This window comes from Idiotropiscis lumnitzeri, chromosome 2 (genome assembly GCF_059441095.1).
Source record: "Idiotropiscis lumnitzeri isolate Australia: NSW breed Sydney's pygmy pipehorse chromosome 2, RoL_Ilum_1.0, whole genome shotgun sequence".
Classification (NCBI taxonomy): Eukaryota; Metazoa; Chordata; class Actinopteri; order Syngnathiformes; family Syngnathidae; genus Idiotropiscis; species Idiotropiscis lumnitzeri.
The window spans coordinates 28969315-28981804 of record NC_142392.1 but is presented as its reverse complement, the minus strand read 5'-3'; the positions used below and the strand labels follow the sequence as shown (position 1 = coordinate 28981804).

The window sequence follows — 12490 nt, the reverse complement described above, 5'->3', positions numbered from 1 at the left end:
CAATAAAATCACTTGTTCCACTTGCTCAACTGGCCTTCATTACACTGTGAAAAGGTGAAAAACTGAACTAGAAGTTGAACTCTAAAAAGAACCAGAAAGAGAAACGCAAATGGTCTCAGTTTCTCTCAAAGGTTTTGGTATGTCAGGAGTTGGCAACTTGATGGCGACTGGAGTCAGCGCTGGTTTTCTCGCTGTGTTAGGCTGGCTCGTATATGTATGGTCCATTGAACATAACTCAAACTCTTCAAATATCCCCTCACATTTAATATTATGCTTTCTGAATAAATTTCTGCAAAATACACTTAATGGGTTGAGCTCTATCAAGTGTTTGGGGTTTGTTGCTAAGCAGAATCTCACTTTGGAAAAAACTATCATTTTGTCAAATATACCAAATATTTTTTTTCATGCTGTATTATATTTTTTATACATTGGATTATTTATATAGTGAAATAGGAAAATCTTAAAATGTAAAATTGGAAACCACCTACAGACTTAATTAAATTAACAAATATAGAAACATTTTATAAATAATGAAGAGTCCTGATCTTGAAATAAATATTGAATTATAAAAAATACTAAAAAAATAATTCAATAACCCGACCCTGGATGAGCGGCAGAAAATGGCTGGATGGATGGAATAATTTAAATTGCACACATTTTCAAAAGAACAAATATGTTCAGAAATATTCAAGTGTGAAATAAAAAGGTTCAAATTGTTGATAATTTTACATACTAAAACAATTGAATAAATATTGTATTATTACATAAGCAAGCTTAAATATAAATTGAAATAAATGAAAAAATAAGTTGTGTATTTTTAAATGGCCTAATTTAGATCTGGGAAGTAATTCTCTTTATGAAACTATGAAGGGACTGGAGCTCACAGAAGTGACCAGTCTTGGTTCTGAAGTTCCGATGTAACCAGATACTGCCCTGAGAGAAAATAGGCCTGAGCATTGTTTATGGTGGGGGCAATTCTCTCGCCAGGTCAGTGACCTTCCAGGGTATGGAAGTAATTTAAGGTGCCTTCAGTGAAGTCCTACTTTGTCCTACTTGAATGAATCCCCATCAAAATACCATCATTTATGACACCACGGCTGGACAAATAATATCCAGAAACACACTTACGCACCACTGAGTGAGTGTTGGACGATATAGCTTCTCTTGAAAGGTCCGACTTGAAAATGTCTTTGCAAGTGTATCTACAAGGCGCCGCGTTCAGGACCCAGTCTCCCCAGGAGGCCTGGGTTCGAATCTCGAATTTCCCCATTGTGGGACTAATAAAGGGAATATTATTATTATTATTATTATTAATTAAATCCACAGGACCTTTTCAAACTTGTCTTTATCTTCGGGTTCATTGAATACCTCGATGGCCTCCGGCATTGGTTCGCAAAAGGGCTATTTTTCTTTCGTCCGCTCTGTTTCCGACTCCCACGTCGGCAAGGTAGAGCAGGAATTGTTGCTTGAAAGCCCGCCAACTCGCGTCCAGATTTCCCTTCATTTTTAGCGCTTCTGGTGGCCTTACGGAGTCCATCTCGCGTCAGTCCTTTTCTTGACCCGCGACCTGGTACCATGTAACGTTCTGTCTTCTAAGAAGTCACGCAGGTAATGTGATGCTTCAAGCTTGTGTGTCTTTATTTACTGACTTGCATTCTCATCTATGTGCAGACACACTTGTTCGTCTGGTAACCATTAATTGCACTCAATCACCTTTTTAAACTTGTTTGTGAAGCTTGTATCAGTCACTTGAATAAGATATTGTAATTAACGTAGACCCACCAAATTTTATATCTATTTCAATTCCCAGACTGTTGTAAAAGCTTTCTTTGTATATAATCTAGACAGTGGCATCCTCACAGGCATTGCCCCCAGAAACAATTTTACAACGTATACATTTAGTTTTGCCGATAATCACCACAATCCAGCAGTGTTGGTTCGCATTTATGTCCTAATGATAATATATGATAAGATATAATATGGCACAATGTTATAATTTGGCTTTGCAAGATGGGCAGATTATTCCTGAATTAATGAAAATGTAGTTCACTGAGTTCAAATATCTAACTGTCTAGAGATTATAAATTAAGCCGTGAGCTAACGCTCCAATTTTGACAGTTTTTTGGCAAATCTTCAAAGCAAACCAAATGAAATAGTAACCATTTATGATAAAAAATAAATAAATAAATAAAAATCCCAAACTAGAATTACCCAGATACCAAATTAAACCATTTTTTTACGGGAAGAATAGGTGCTCTCCAAGATGTAGACAGCTCCAAGACCGCTGCAGTCTTCACCTCCTATTGTCTCCCGAATGCTTCAATCCACCTCCAGGCTGTGCCAACTCTGATTCTGTCAACTGGGCGAGGGTGTAGAGACAGTAAAACAATTGGGGGAGCTGTGGAGCAGAGCCCAAAATCAGTCGGGCCCCGTGTCCACAACCCCTCCGGCAGAGACGCACACAGAGCTTCCTCTCCCGAGTGACCCGTCTCGTGAAATTTAGAAATTTAGTCACGTTCCCAAAACCGAAGAATTTGTAGTGGGTGCTGAAGTATGATACCCTGTTTGTGACGCGGAGTATTCAACATGTAATAGACGTCTGAACCCAGCCAACCGCCTCTACACACCGCTTTACCATGGGGCCTAGATCTTTAGTATGAAGACGCGCATCAATAGTCAATGTGATTTGTGGCTTGGCGAAAGTAAACAATTCATACCATTTCTGCTGCTCAGGGACAAGGCACGCATGCGAGGCAACGCCGGTAGACATAACACATATATAATCCTAATGCAAGATGAACTCCTGACTAAATTTGAATGAATGCATTTTGATAAACCAAATCACATGTGCGATCATATGTACAGTGTATAATGTACTGGGTCAATTGGTGAATGGGTGGAGGTTGGATCAGGAACAGGGCATACCCACCGCGGGAGGATGGAGAACCAGGTTTCAGAGCTGCCCTCAGATGTTTCAGTTCAGCCAGTGGAATGGAGGAGCGCTCCGCGGCCCCCTGTCATGGAATGGGGTACCAGCGGGTTGGTGTCAAGAGTGCGTTGGGAGTGGGTAACGGTGGCGCCCCCTGCGCTGGTTGAGCTCTGGGCGACAGGAATGGCACCGGACCAGAGGATGGCACATTCCAGGAAGTGGCTCGGTTTGGACCGCTCATCACCCAGTGACCCCGCAGCAAGAGCACACGCCACTCACAACCCCCGTCTATAACCACCCCTACCTCTGTTACCGCAATCCCGACCTCGTTAACCGGCCTGGTACGGACAGCCAGTCTGCTGTGGTGCCGCGTCAACCGAACCTTGCCTAGGAGCAGCAGAAGAGGAAGGCGCAGGTGCAATGGGAGCTGCGTGCATTAGCTGCCCCACCCCTTTTTTTCATTTTTTTTATTTTATAATTTTTTGCCCTCTTGGCCACCTGAACCTGCAAGTACAACAATTTTTAGTAACGCTCCTTAATCCAATCCCACATTTTCCTTTTCTGATGTCGTGCAAAATGATGTAAAAAAATGTGTTCTCCTGAGACTGATTAACATTTTTTCATTGATGGACTGTTTCACATGATGTCCGTAACCGGAAGGACACGCCCTTGAGGACGGCCAACTGGAACAGCTGCGGAATGACGACATTATTGGACGGGTCACTGCCGGAAGTCTCACTCCATTCACGTCTCGCCCTGGCCACAAAGACCAGGCCTGTCTCCTCCGCTCCCCACCTGAAAGATATAGCAACATCGGCCCCAACGGGGCCAGAAATATCTGATGCACGGCACGGCCAATCTCACCTGAGGTGTCCCCATTCAGCCGGTGACCGTCATGCTGGTCTGTAGGTCTGGCCTCGGCCTCAAGTAAGGACAGTTCCTGACAAGTAAATTTTGTCCCGCATGTACTAACTCTGTAATCCCCTCTACGAAGAACCTACCCTTGCGTTAAGTGAGTAATTTTCATAAAAACAGCGCCACCGCCAACTTAACTGAAATTAACCTCAAGTATCACCGCTGTGGTGCCGTATATCTGTATTATTGTTGTATTGCACTGGAGAGGGTAGCCCTCTAATCTCGTTGCACACTTGAGTACAATGACAATAAGGGGATTTCTAATTCTAATTCTAATTCATAAAATGTTTCAATTCAAACCTGTCCCAAAAACCAAATCCCTTTGTGTCGTGGTCCGTTTTGTCCTGTCATATTTTTGTTTTGTGTTTGCCCAGCTGGAGTGGGGGCGTTTCCTTCCAGCGCTTGTTCCTGCTCATGTCGTCATGGCTGGAGAGACGCGCTCACCAGCCACGCACCTGTCACTCGTCAAGTCATTGATTACTGCACTATTTAAACACTCCACACTGACTACTCAGTGTCGGAATATTCATCTTGCTCATGCTCCAAGTTGTGAATTCTAGACACCTTGTTATTGCATTCCGTGTACCTTGTTCCCGTTCATTGTTTGTGTTTCCGTTTTCATTTATTGATCTTCTCGGTTGAGATCAATTGGTTGCCCTTGCCCTTCTGCGGTAAGCCATTTTTGTTCATTTTGTTCCTTGCCTTTTGCAAGCCTTTTTCGTTCCCGTCGTTATTCCCCTGGTGTCAGTTTTTCCACCCGCGTTTTTTGTTGCACTTTGTCGGTATTGCGTATGATTATATATTTGATATATATTGTCCGCACCCCAGCCACGCCTCCCCATCTCCAACCCTCACAAACAGCTACCGTCCATCGGCCACTCGACCCCCATCTTTCAAACCTGCAACTCCCCCTGCTCATCCAACTGCTCCCACCACTTTCCCCACCAATCTCTCCCCACACTCTTCACCCTGCTTGCTTTGACTTTTTTCTTTCAATTTCCTAATCAACTCAGAGTTCCCAATGGTCACATTTTGTACATCCGCAAGACACATGCTCAATAAAGCCTTTGTGTTTCGGTTTCATATACTTTTTATCTCAAGTAATTTCATCGCCAATCCTCTCCCGTCAAGTCAAGTCAAGTCAATTTTATTTGTATAGCCCTTAATCACAGACAGTCTCAAAGGGCTTTACATAGCCACAATCGACATCCCCGATCTTAACCCCCAGGAGGGCAAGGAAAAACTCACAAAACCTCATTAGGGGAAAAGTGAGAAACCTTGAGAAGGGACCACAGATGGGGGAATCCCCCTTCCAGGATGACCAGGCTGCAATGGATGCCAACTGGGCAACATTTGACACATACAATGATGCTATGCAATAATAGATGAGATAATATAAGAGTCAATTGAATGAAGTGCTGCAGGAAGATGACTTCAGTGGAGTGGGTCCTCATCCAGGGCCGTAATATCCATGGCAGCATATCCGAAGATGAGCCTTCGATCTTGTACCGGTCAGTTGGTGTAAATTCAGTACAGCCACTTCCAAGTGAATCGCCATCACCTAATTCGGGGAATTGGGAACAGAAAAGAAAGAACAGAAATAGCAAACAGGCCAACAAGTAGTTCAATGAAGTGCTGAAATATAAGGAAATCAGAAAAGGCGCTGCATGAAGACGACTTCGGCAGAGCAGGTCCCTTCCCGGTTCGTCAGTGCCGTAATCTTCAAAGCATGTCCCCATCACCTAATTCCCAAGCAGGGGAAGGAGGGGGCAGAAAAGAGAAGAAGCGGCAGTAAACAGGCCAACAAATAATTAAATTAGATGCTAAAGTATATAAATAAATTGATCAAATGTCGCGCTGCAGGAAGACGACATCACTGGAACAGGTGCATGCCCAGTTGGTCAATGCCTTAAACTTCCTAGTGGGTCACCGTCACCTAATCCCCCAGCCGGGGGAAAAGGGGGCAGAAAAGAAAACAAAAGAAAAAAAAAGCGGCAGTAAACAGGCCAACAAATATTTCAGCTAAATGCACAAGAGTATAAATGCGTCTTTAATAGTGTTTTGAACATTTCTACTGAGGTGGCGCCTCTAATATCTGAGGGTAGTGCATTCCAAAGCATTGGTGCCCGAATAGAGAACGCTCTAGAACCTGCAGACTTCTTTTTGGCTCGGAGGATCACGAAAAGACAAGCATTTTGTGAGCGAAGGTTTCGGGACGGAACACATGGTACCACGAGGTCAACGAGATAGGAAGGTGCTAAGCCGTGCAATATTTTAAAAGCAAGTAGCAGAACTTTAAAATCACATCTCAAGTGGACCGGGAGCCAATGCAAATTGGCTAATATCGGGGTAATATGATCAAACTTTCTCGTCTTAGTTAAGAGTCTAGCTGCTGCATTTTGAACTAACTGCAGACTTTTAATACTCGACATGGGGAGACCCGAGAGCAAAGCGTTACAATAGTCGAGGCGAGACGTAACAAACGCATGGATTAAGATTTCCGCGTCACACGTTGATAGAATTGGGCGAATTTTAGCAATGTTACGCAGATGAAAAAACGCAGTTCGAGTAATATTTTTAATGTGCATTTGAAATGACATAGTTGCGTCAAATATAACACCGAGATTTTTTGTTGAATCCTTTTGGATAATATTACATTTATCGATATTCAGAGTGGTGTCTTTGAAAAGGTACCGATGACGCGCTGGTCCAATGATGAGCATCTCGGTTTTATCTGAGTTAAGACGCAAAAAATTGAAAGACATCCATTGTTTAATTTCGGCAAGGCACGCCTCTAATTTATAGCAGTCGCGGGGATTCGTTATATCCAACGGCATGTATAATTGCGTATCATCAGCATAACAGTGAAAACTAATGTTATATTTCCGTATAATATCACCAAGCGGTAGCATATAGATGCTAAACAATAGAGGTCCAAGTACCGATCCCTGCGGAACTCCACATATGATCTTACAAAGATCCGAAGTCGTATTGCCATGAATTACACGGTGCGTCCTCTCCGACAGATACGAATTAAACCAAGAAAGCGCTGAACCTGAAATGCCAACACACGTTTCAAGGCGTTTTAATAATATGTTATGATCAACGGTATCAAAAGCGGCACTAAGATCGAGTAAGAGTAATATTGATGAGGTGTCGGCGTCCATAGCTATGAGAAGATCATTAGTAACTTTAGCAAGGGCCGTCTCAGTAGAGTGGTCGGCTCTAAAACCCGATTGGAAAGGTTCAAATTGATTATTAGCAGTCATATATTCATTAAGTTGTTGCGCTACGACTTTTTCAAGAATTTTTGCAATAAACGGAAGATTTGAAACCGGCCTATAGTTGATGAGACTCTCTGGGTCAAGGTTTGGTTGCTTAAGTAACGGTCGGATAACGGCGGTCCTAAAAGCTGCTGGTACTACACCCGTGGTAAGTGATAGATTAATTATATTTAAAACAGACGGTCCTAGGGTCGTAAACAGTTCTTTAATTAGTTTGCCAGGAAGCGGATCGAGCACACAAGTTGTCGGTTTTGCCGCACTAACCAATTTTGTTAGGCTCTCAAGAGATATTTTTTTAAATTGACATAAGGTTATCGGACAGTTATCAGCCCTAATGTCCCTATTAACACCATTTATCGCGGAATTCGACGGAATTTTAAGAACAGTGTCTTTAATCTCATCACGAATACATTCTATCTTCTGAGTAAAAAATTGCATAAAATCGTGAGCTGAATAGGAAGAGCTATCCGAGGTTGGTCGCTGTTGCGTTAGCATTGCTACGGTATCAAATAAATATTTAGGATTGTTTTTATGTAAGACAATTAATCTAGAATAATAATTAGTTTTGGCTAAATTAAGCGCTTCTTTGTATATTAGTAAACTATCGCACCATGCCTGACGGAAGACCTCAAGTTTGGTCGCACGCCATTTGCGCTCAAGCTTCCTACAAGATCGTTTCAGTACGTGCGTTTCCTCTGTAAACCACGGAGTAAGCCTCTTTGGACGAGTTTTAGTTTTTAAAGGCGCGACGGAGTCAAGCGCATTTAACAAAGCGACATTAAAGTTGTTTGTGAGATCATCAATCGTACCAATATAATTAGGAAACGAAGCAGTTGCTAAAGGGAGTAGCTCAGAGAGCGCAACGATGGTTGAGGAGCTAATGTTACGGCTGCTATAATTTTGATTATGGTCAGAACGATGACAGTGAGCCAAGACTTCAAATTTGATAAAGTAATGGTCAGATATAGCACTGGTATATGGTAATACAATTATTTTTGAAGATGCTAAGCCTCGGGTTAATACCAAATCTAGCGTATTGCCATTTATATGCGTTGCTTCATTTATTATTTGCGTGAAACCAAACATATCAATGATTGTCCGAAACGCTACCGTAAGTGGTTCCGACGGGAGATTCATATGAATGTTGAAGTCGCCCATGATAAGTATATTATCCGCATGAGTTACTAAATCAGCTACGAATTCAGAAAATTCATCTAAAAAGCCGGAGTAAGAGCCAGGTGGACGATAAAGAACGGCAAGATAAAACGGCAGCTCGGCTGAGAATCGCATAATGAGAACTTCAAATGTTTTAAAGGAATTGCTAAAACGAGGACTAAGTTTTAGGTTAGATTCGGAAATGAGGGCTACACCCCCACCTTTCTTTTGAGGGCGCGCAACATGCGAGCTCACGAAGTTTGGAGGCGAAGCCTCATTTAGCGGTAAAAACTGATTTGGTTTTAACCAGGTCTCGCAAAGACCAATCATGTTAAGATTATGGTCTCTAATAAGGTCATTAACTAACAAGGCTTTCGATGAAAGCGATCTAATATTTAAAAAACCGAGTTTCAGTAAAATAGGTTAGTTAGTTAAGTAAGTTAGGTAGGTAAGGTAAGTTATTCCGCGCAACAGGACTCCTGGTCATAATATTAAGGAGATTGCTTTGCCTAGGTCCCGGATTGTACCTCGAGCGACTATAAACGCGGCGAGAAATTCTGACGGTCGGAATCCGATAGTTATTTACCAGCTTTCGAGTGCTATTATTTTGAGAGAACGGCTCGTCGTCAATAAAACCGACCGAGGAGGAATGCTTAAACCCATCATGTATTGCCACCTCAGTAGAAATTAATTAATTTAATTGCTAATCATCCCCTGAAATTTTTATACCAATCATAATTTTACACTCCCACCATTTCCCCATTTTTAATCAACTACGACTCAAGCAGTGTGGAACTCTCATCGGAGCAAGGTCCATCCTATCACAAATTTTTCCGTTTTTTTGGATTCTCCTCTCTGTACTACCAAAATATCCACAACTTCATTATTTATCCACTCCAACCAATCAGGCAGTTTTATCTTATCACCGTTAGGTTTCCCCCTGTTCTGCTTCAGGGTTGCATTCACTCACACGATCGCTTGAACTTTCACATGATATATTGTATGCACCACACCTTACTTTAAGCATGTTTTCTTGTGAGTGTGGGACGCAAACCCCACTCTCTCCTTTTTATCATCACTCACCAGACATTAACACTCTACTTTCTTCTACACACCCTAACATTAAACCAATTGAGCATCATAAGACATAGACGCGGGAATTATAAACATGAGACACAACAACCCAGTTGAACGCAGCACAGCAAGGGCCACAAATTGCCACGGGACACACACAACGTATAGGCAATTAGACAATTACACAACAACGTCACAATTAACACACAGACAACAGCACAAACACAGAACAGAGCTAGTGAACCACATTGGAACACCCCGAAATCAAGAAACTGCCAACAATATCGGAACACCTTAAAATCTATTCTATATTCCAGCAACCGGAACGCTCCACGCCTCGGTCAACCACGTATACCGTGACTGCACGCTCTTTTACCGTGACTGCGCACGCTTTATTGAGGTTGCAGTGCGACCATCAGCTCGTCAGCTGTGCACTTCCCTCCACCGTGTATGCCTCTGCAGCGACAGATAATGGCGGTCCGAAAGATCCAATCTTTCCCAGCCTCAGTCCACTTATATACTATACTGTGGCAGTTGAAATGAGCACACACGACTGACTGTGAACACGTCTTTATTCCAAGACTGCCAACAACAGAAAAACGCACAATCACAAATTCGCGCCAACAAACATTAACATGAATACGCCCCCAAACGGGATGCCTGCTGGGTGAGAGGCATGGTCCTAATGTCCGCCACACAGCCCCCCCCCCGAACACCCAGAAGGTCGCTCAGAACAAAAACCTCACAGGGGGCTTCACCGGCCTGCCACATCGACTACGCAGGCCATCCTTTAGTGGTGCAGTTGAAACCCGGTGGGCAGGGGGGTCAGGCGAGACAGGAGCGGGAGCACGACACACAACGTCGTCGCGCGGAAGTGAGGGCGTGGACTTTGGAGGGCGACCGCGGCGAGGGACGTGGGCCGGCAACAGCACATCGCCTGCAACCAAATGAGCTGGTTTTAGCCTATCTACCGAGACGCACTCCCTTCGCCCACCCATATCAAGCACAAAACTCTTATCGCCGCGCTCCAGCACCCTAAACGGGCCGTCATACGGTGGCTGCAAGGGCGAGCGGTGGGCATCGTGGCGCACAAAAACAAAACGGGCTGACATAAGCGCGGACGGCACGAATACCTTGGGAACACAGTGGTGAACCGGTGCAGGGCTCAGGGGCCCCCCCGACAAAAAGGAAAAGGGCGGAGCGTCCAAACCGTCTGGCAGAAATTCACCAGGTACGCGAAGCGGCTGACCGAGCACCAACTCAGCAGGAGCGGCGTTAAGATCCTCCTTCGGCGCTGAACGTAAGCCGAGCAAAATCCATGGCAGACGGTCGACCCAGTTACCGTCCGATAACGCAGCTCGCAGCGCAGCTTTAAGTGACCGGTGAAAACGTTCGCACAAACCGTTAGCCTGCGGATGGTAGGCAGTAGTGCGGTGCACGCGCACACCCAACGATACTGCCAAGGCTGACCAGAGCTCAGATACAAACTGGGGGCCCCTGTCCGAGGTGATATCGGACGGCGTGCCAAAACGCGCGACCCAGGACGACAGAAACGCACGGGCTATATCCACCGAGGTCGTGGAGGACAGAGGAACCGCCTCTGGCCACCTAGTCGTCCGGTCCACCATAGTGAGTAGGTGAGTAAAACCTTGCGAAGGGGGAAGGAGACCTACCAAGTCCACATGCACATGGTCGAACCTCCTGGCCGGAATCGGAAAAGGTTCAAGGCTCGACCTGGTGTGTCGGTGGACTTTGGCACGCTGACATGCTACACAGGCCGCTGCCCACATCCTGACGTCCTTACGAAGCCCGGGCCAGACAAACTTCGCCCCAACCAGCTTGACCGATGCACGGACGCCAGGGTGTGACAGGGAGTGGATCGAATCAAAAATCCGGCGACGCCATTCCAACGGAACTACAGGACGAGGGCGGCCCGTGGACACATCGCAGAGGAGAGCAGTGCCACCGCCCCGCAACACCACCTCCTCAAGCTTAAGAGCCGTACTCACTGCCTTGAGGTTGCGGATGTCAGGATCAACGGACTGGTCGGCAGCCATTTCCGAAAAATCAACCCCGAGCTGGACTGGACACACGATCGCGCGCGATAAACAATCAGCTACAGGGTTACACTTACCGGCCACATGCCGAACGTCCGTCGTAAACTCTGAAACGGCCGCCAAGTGCCGCTGCTGACGGGCGGACCATGGTTCAGTAACCTTTGACATCGCAAACGTAAGTGGCTTATGATCCACGTAAGCCGTGAAACGGCGTCCTTCAAGAAGGAAGCGAAAGTGGCGCGTCGCAAGGTACAAAGCCAACAACTCTCGGTCGAAAACACTATACTTGCGTTCGTTATCCCGCAGCTTACGACTGAAAAATGCAAGAGGCTGCCACACATTTGCCACGAGCTGCTCAACCACTGCCCCAACAGCTATATCAGAAGCATCTGTAGTTAAGGCAACTTGCGCAGTCGCAATCGGGTGGACCAGGAGAGTCGCACTCGCCAGGGCGTCCTTAGTTTGTCGAAAAGCCTGTTCCCGCCGTGCAGACCACTCGACAGAATCATTAGCTTTTTTATTTTTCAAGGCATTGTAAAGAGGATGCAGGAGGTGGGCCGCACGCGGGAGAAACCGGTTATAAAAATTAACCATGCCCAAAAACTCCTGCAGCGCCTTAATTGAGGCCGGGCGGGGGAAATCCACCACTGCCTTCACCTTGGCGGGCAAGGGGACCGCGCCCTGTGCTGAAATCCGGTGGCCGAAGAAATCAATCTCAGCCAGACCAAATTGACATTTCGCTGGGTTAACGATCAGACCATGCGAATCAAGACGCTTGAAAACCTCTGTTAAGTGCGACAGATGTTCCTCTGGTGAAGGACTGGCCACCAGAATATCGTCAAGATAAACAAACACAAAGTCGAGGTTGCGCAACACAGAGTCCATCAATCTTTGAAAAGTCTGTGCTGCCCCCTTCAGTCCAAAAGGCATGCGCAAGAATTCAAAAAGACCGAACGGGGTTATGACCGCGGTTTTGGGCACATCTTCCGCCTGCACAGGCACCTGGTGGTAACCACGGACCAAGTCCACTTTTGAAAAAATGGTGGTGCCCGCCAAACGGGTGGAAAAGTCTTGAA

At 45.4% G+C, this 12490-nt stretch overlaps 1 protein-coding gene across 1 annotated transcript in view; it reads right to left on the bottom strand.

Annotated features, from left to right (window-relative positions):
• LOC148342219 (uncharacterized) overlaps positions 1 to 12490 on the bottom strand; it is a 343669-nt gene that overhangs the window by 160131 nt on the left and 171048 nt on the right. The gene's annotated exons all lie outside the window — the stretch shown is intronic.